The 5,677-nt window shown below is 41.4% G+C and overlaps 1 long non-coding RNA gene across 1 annotated transcript; it reads left to right on the top strand.

The window, feature by feature from the left end:
- The first annotated feature begins 3,174 nt into the window (after positions 1 to 3,174).
- Positions 3,175 to 5,094, top strand: LOC125486998. The gene is made up of 2 exons (XR_007265549.1): positions 3,175 to 3,641; positions 4,822 to 5,094. It is a non-coding gene; the product is annotated as an uncharacterized LOC125486998 (long non-coding RNA).
- The last annotated feature ends 583 nt before the right edge of the window (positions 5,095 to 5,677 follow it).

Here is a 5,677-nt window from a genome sequence, read left to right as displayed (position 1 = left end):
ATCTCTAAGAACTGCTTGAATTCTGTTATTCATTGTAATCTATGTGCTATCTCATTTAAATTCTATTATTCCTTTTATATTTTCCACTGTCCCAAATTACGGTAGCTCAGTGGTTATCACTGCTGCCTCCACAGCACCAGGGATCCAGGTTCAATTCCACTCTCCGGCGACTGTCTGTGTGGAGTTTGTATCCCTGTGTCTGCGTGGGTTTCCTCCGGGTGCTCCAGTTTCCTCCCACAGTCCAAAGATGTGCAGGTTAGGTGGATTGGCCATGCTAAATTGTCTGCAGTGTTCAGAGATGTGTAGATTAGATGGATTTATAGGGGGATGGGTCTGGGTGGGATTCTCTGAGGGTCAGTGTGGACTTGTTGGTTCAAAGACCCTGTTTCCACACTGTAGGGATTCTTATAAAAAAATACAAAAGACAGTTGGTTTTAACTAACTGCTATATATTTCTGTTGTAAAGTTAGTTATAAAGTATAAATTTATATACCTACTTCTACTGTTAGTACTTTGTAACAATCTATTTCATTCAGGGCGTACCAGGCATCTTTTTAGAGAAAAGGAAAGCATTTCCTGAGATTAACTTTCACATATAGAATTAAATGTTTTCCCCCTAGTGCTTCTACTGTACTTTGGTTATACCTGTATCCATACTTACGCTGAAATCTATCTCTATAATTATCTGAAGAATCTTTAACTATTACCTATTTCTTAATATTGTGAATAACTTCAAAGAAACAACTAATTACTTAACTTCAACCTTTTTTCTGAAGAAGGGTCTAGGCCCGAAACTTCAGCCTTCCTGCTCCTCTGATGCTGCTTGGCCTGCTGTGTTCATCCAGCTCTACACCTTGTTATCTCACTTAACTTCAGCCATTGTTTTCACAGCTGCTAAATGAGTTAGGCTGACTAGTTCATGGACTGAGATTTACACACATTGTTCCAAGTAGTGCTGTGCACCTATCATTTCATTAATGAGGCTGAAATCAATCACTTGTTTATCCTTAGGCATCTTCTTATCAAACTGTTTCAGATGGTTGCTTGTAGGGTTTCCCATTCATCTTGGAGAAGCCCTGTTCAAAGGTACAACTTTGTTTCACTTAAATGCTGGAGCAGGCTGTTTCGTTCCACTTATTCCTTGTCGGCCATTTTATGTCTTAATGCTGGAGCAGGTTGTTTCATTCTGTTTAAACTTTGTCAGCAATTTTGTGTCTTTCAAACATGGGCCACATTTACACTGTCTCACATGTTTCACCTGAATGGTTGCTACACATGACTTGTTCTGGTTTTGTCATCTAGGATTTAATTTCCTGGTGCAGGCACCTTTTGAGTTTACAGTCCCCTACATTTTGCAGTTACATTATGGGTTTATTGGCCCTCAGAAACATGTACTCACAAGCAGGCATGCTTACCTGGATACCCCAAAACCCTGCTGCTCACGCAAATACATGCAGAGACAGACACATTTCATTTACCTACATGCAGATAGACAACACAATCACATTTACACAGACTCAAAAATGTATACAATATACACACATGCACTTTTATAGAATCACAACCATAAACACACACAGAGAGACATATGCACACACTCACACAGACCTACACATGCAGACATACCACGCAAAGACAGGCAAATAACACACAGTAAAATAGATGGACAGAACAGAAATAGAGAGACAAGATGCACACATGGCGAGACCAATGACAGAGACAGCCACAGACACATACACATACCTAAATACAAATATATCCAAAGATACAAAAAGATTTACAAACACTCAAAAATGTATACAATATACACACATGCACTTTTATAGAATCACACCATAAACACACACAGAGAGTGTTGGAGAGTTTAAGCTACAGTGAGAAGCTGAATAGGCTGGGTCTATTTTCTCTGGAATGTCGGAGGCTGTGGAATAACCCTATAGAAATTTATAAAACCATCAGGGGCATGGATAGGGTGAATTTTCCCAGGCTGGTGGAGTCCAAAACTAGAGGGAATAGGTTTAAGGTTGAGAGGGGAAAGATTTAGAAGGACATAAGGGGCAACGTTTTCATGCAGAGGGTGGTTTGTGTATGGAATGCGCTGCCAGAGGAAGTGTTGCAGGCTGGTACAATTACAAATGCAAGGTGTTGCATTTTGGTACAGCATATCAGGGCAGGACTTATACACTTAATGGTGGGCCCCTGGGGAATGTTGGTGAACAAAGAGACATTGGAGTGCAGGTTTGTAGTTCCTTGAAGGTGGAATCACAGGCAGACAGGGCCGTGAAGAAGGCATTTGGCGCATTTGCCTTTATTAGTTAGTGCACTGAGTTTGTTGAAAGCATTGGGATATCATGTTGCATCTGTCCAGGACATTGGTTAAAACAATTTTAGAGCACTGCATTCAGTATTGGTCTCACTGTGTTGAAAGTATGTTGTTGAACTTGAAAGGGTTCAGAAAAGATTTACAAGGATGCTGCTAGGATTGGAGGGTTTGAGCTACAGGGAGAGGCTGAATAGACTGGGGCATCGGAGGCTGATGGTGAATAGCCAAAGTCTTTTTCCCAGGATGTTGGACTCCAAAACTAGAGGTCATAGGTTTAAGGTGAGAGGGGAAAGATGCAAAAGGGAATTGAGGGGCAACTTTTTCATGCAGAGAGTGGAACATGCATGGAATGAGCTGCCAAAAGGCTGGTAAAATTACAACATTTAAAATGGGACTGGATTAATTTATAATATCTCAATGGCATTGGATGAGTTGAACCAAAGGATCTGTTTCTGTGCTGTACATCTCCATAACTCTATCCCAGTGCATGATGAGTCATCTATGCAGAACTTGGCATTAGCAAGTGAATTTAGACCTGTACTCTGCAACCTTCTCAGCAAATAAATCCCTCACTGGACCCTTACTTCCAAGGCAGGAGAGAAACCCTCACTCACTGAGGAATGTGACACCGTTTTGGCACCAGACTTAATTGTCACATGATTTGTCAGTCGGATAAAAGCACATTACGGGGCTACATATTTGCTATATTATGCAATCCAGAGCCCACGGATCGGGTCACTATCTATAATCCTGCCGTGCTCGTGGGGATTTATCGTGGTCTATTAACTAATAAATGGGAGTAAAACACTCAAAACAAACATTGCCAAGGTGAATGATAGGTGAGGCTACAACATTTAGTAAATGAGACATCGACAAATGTTGTCGATGATCTTCAGAGGTGTAGCTGAAGGAAGTTGAAGTGTTAAGCATTATGTTTAAAAAACAAAAACTTGCAACCTAGTCACTTAAACTCATGTCTAGTTTTATGCCAAAAACAAAACTTTGATCTCAATCGTGCAAACGTTCCAAATGAGACAAACTGCCAGTCAAGTTACCTTAATGCAGAAGGGAAACGCCTCATCATGGTAGCATGCAGCTGTAGAGGCAGCCCCATCTTTTCGGGAGTATAAATGTAGCAAGATGCAAGCAGTCTCCAAGCAATGCAGCAAACATCCAACTCTGCTCGTGATTTATCGAGGAGCTTGGTGTATGATGAAGAATACATTGAGTTTGATTCTTTTAATGATGACGACTATGTCCTGCATTTTTCAACAAAGCATTGGCATTGGCGTTGGCATTACGGATTTTTATTATCGAGGTTTGTCAGTCTACCAAATCACTCAGTTGCCTCGATTTATTGGATGTTGTGTTAAAGATGTGCCCCATTATCTCTGAGTGTCACGACTTGATTGTTCGAATTGAATTGATTATTTTTCGAGATGAAATGTCAACCAGTTCCAGAATAAATCCCTAATTCTTTAGTCAATACCCGGGTGGTGAGACGTAATGCTGCGTTTTGCAAACTGACCCAGCCTCAGCAGGAATGAAATAATCAATAACTGTACAGCAGTATCGATTTGAAATCTGTCTTTCAGCACTTTGACTGCTTATGGAGTTCCATTAATCACTTTAGCACACAGATACTGCAGGAAAAAAAATCACAGTACACGAGCGTTTTTTCGTAACATGAGCAAAAGCAATGACAAGGAAATTGTTTCAGACATGTGCGTTTAATTTTATTAGTATAATAAAAAATTGACTGGCCATGCAAAATTGTCCATAATGACCAGGAATGTGCAGACGAGGTGGATTAGCCGTGGGAAATGCAGTATTACAAGGTAGGTGCTAGGTCTGGGTGGGTCGGTGTGAACTCGATGGGCCGAATGGACGGCTTCCACACTTCAGGGATTCTCTGATTCTGTGGCTGGCAGCTGTATGAAGCTAATGTGTGACAAGGGGCTAAATAATAAAAGAAATTGTTAAAACAAAAGGTAAGTTCTCAGTAGCTGTCTGCCTCAGTGAGAGGCTGGGTGGGCAAACTGTTGATTTTTTTATATATACATACCAGACTGGTGTTGCACTGCTGGAAGTGCTCAAATGGGTTACTTCGCATGCCTGGAACCTCCCCGTGAGCTGATTTTCCAAGACCCGCTTCAGGTAATACGGTACTGACCATTCGGCAGCACCTCCTGGTCTCTGAACCTCTTTGGAACATTGCATTTAAAGGAAATGGTTCAACATAAATATCTGAGCAGACTTCAGTTTGAGATCGTGTGTATTGGCGTCATTTCTGGCGGGAGAAATCTTGGATTCCACTCAGGGTAAAGCGTGCGAGGGTGAAGGGGAGGACTCTAGGACGGAGTTAGTGCAATCCTTACGATTTAACGGTCATGAGCAGTTCAATGTGAGCACAAAGTTACCGAAAGTCTCTGCTTCATTGCTCTCCCTCCCTCTGAGCACAGCACTCCCACTGAATACATTTTCTGCTTGGATTTTAGGTTTGTGCGCGTTTGTTAGGGGAAGATGTCGTGGTGACGGCTACAGGACAAATGAAGAGCGTTTAATAACACGTTGCCGTCATGGGATCCCATGTTGCATTCCGAAATAGAGAAAAAAAATACCGCGAGTTCCGCAAGTTCTGTCCGAATTACATTATCCCTCCTGCAGAAGGTGCTTTGCATGATTGTTGAGTTCCCGCAGTTCCTGCCCCTGACTGACTGCTCTCACATACACTGCACACAAGCATAAATAAAATTTATTGCTTTTGTGACTGTTTTGTGCCACTTTCTTGCCTCTCTTTACGATGTAGCAAACCAGGGTTATAGGAATAGAAATCCACCTACTATCTCACCACATCCTTTTGTCCTTGCCCACATTATACTTCATACATAGATGAATTAATAATTGTTAGCTCTTACGATATATATGAAAGCTAATTGTGAGTGTGTGAAGTGGAGGCGCCGGTTTTGCACTGGGGTGGGCAAGGCCACAAATCATACTACACTGGGTTATAGTCCAACAGGTTTATTTGAAAACACAAGCTTGCAGAGCCTCGCTCTTACTTCAGGTGTTAGTGAGAGACGTGGCATTAGACACAGAATTTATAAGCAAAAGATCAAAGAGTCGTAGAACTGATGTGAATGTATTGAACAAACCTAAGGGCGGTTAAATCTTTAAACAGTTAGAATGGAGAGGCAGGTTTCAATTGATTAAAATGCAAATCCCAGAATTTCTTTCAAGTCACTGCCCCGAGATAACTATAGGTTTTATTAGTAAATGAGAGGTGACACTTCAGGTCAGACAATGCATTTTAGGTGTGAGGCCTTGCTTAGAATCTGTCTGTGTTTTAACTTG

Source organism: Rhincodon typus, chromosome 35 (genome assembly GCF_021869965.1).
Source record: "Rhincodon typus isolate 14 chromosome 35, sRhiTyp1.1, whole genome shotgun sequence".
Lineage (NCBI taxonomy): Eukaryota > Metazoa > Chordata > Chondrichthyes > Orectolobiformes > Rhincodontidae > Rhincodon > Rhincodon typus.
This window is presented reverse-complemented; position numbering and strand designations above follow the sequence as displayed.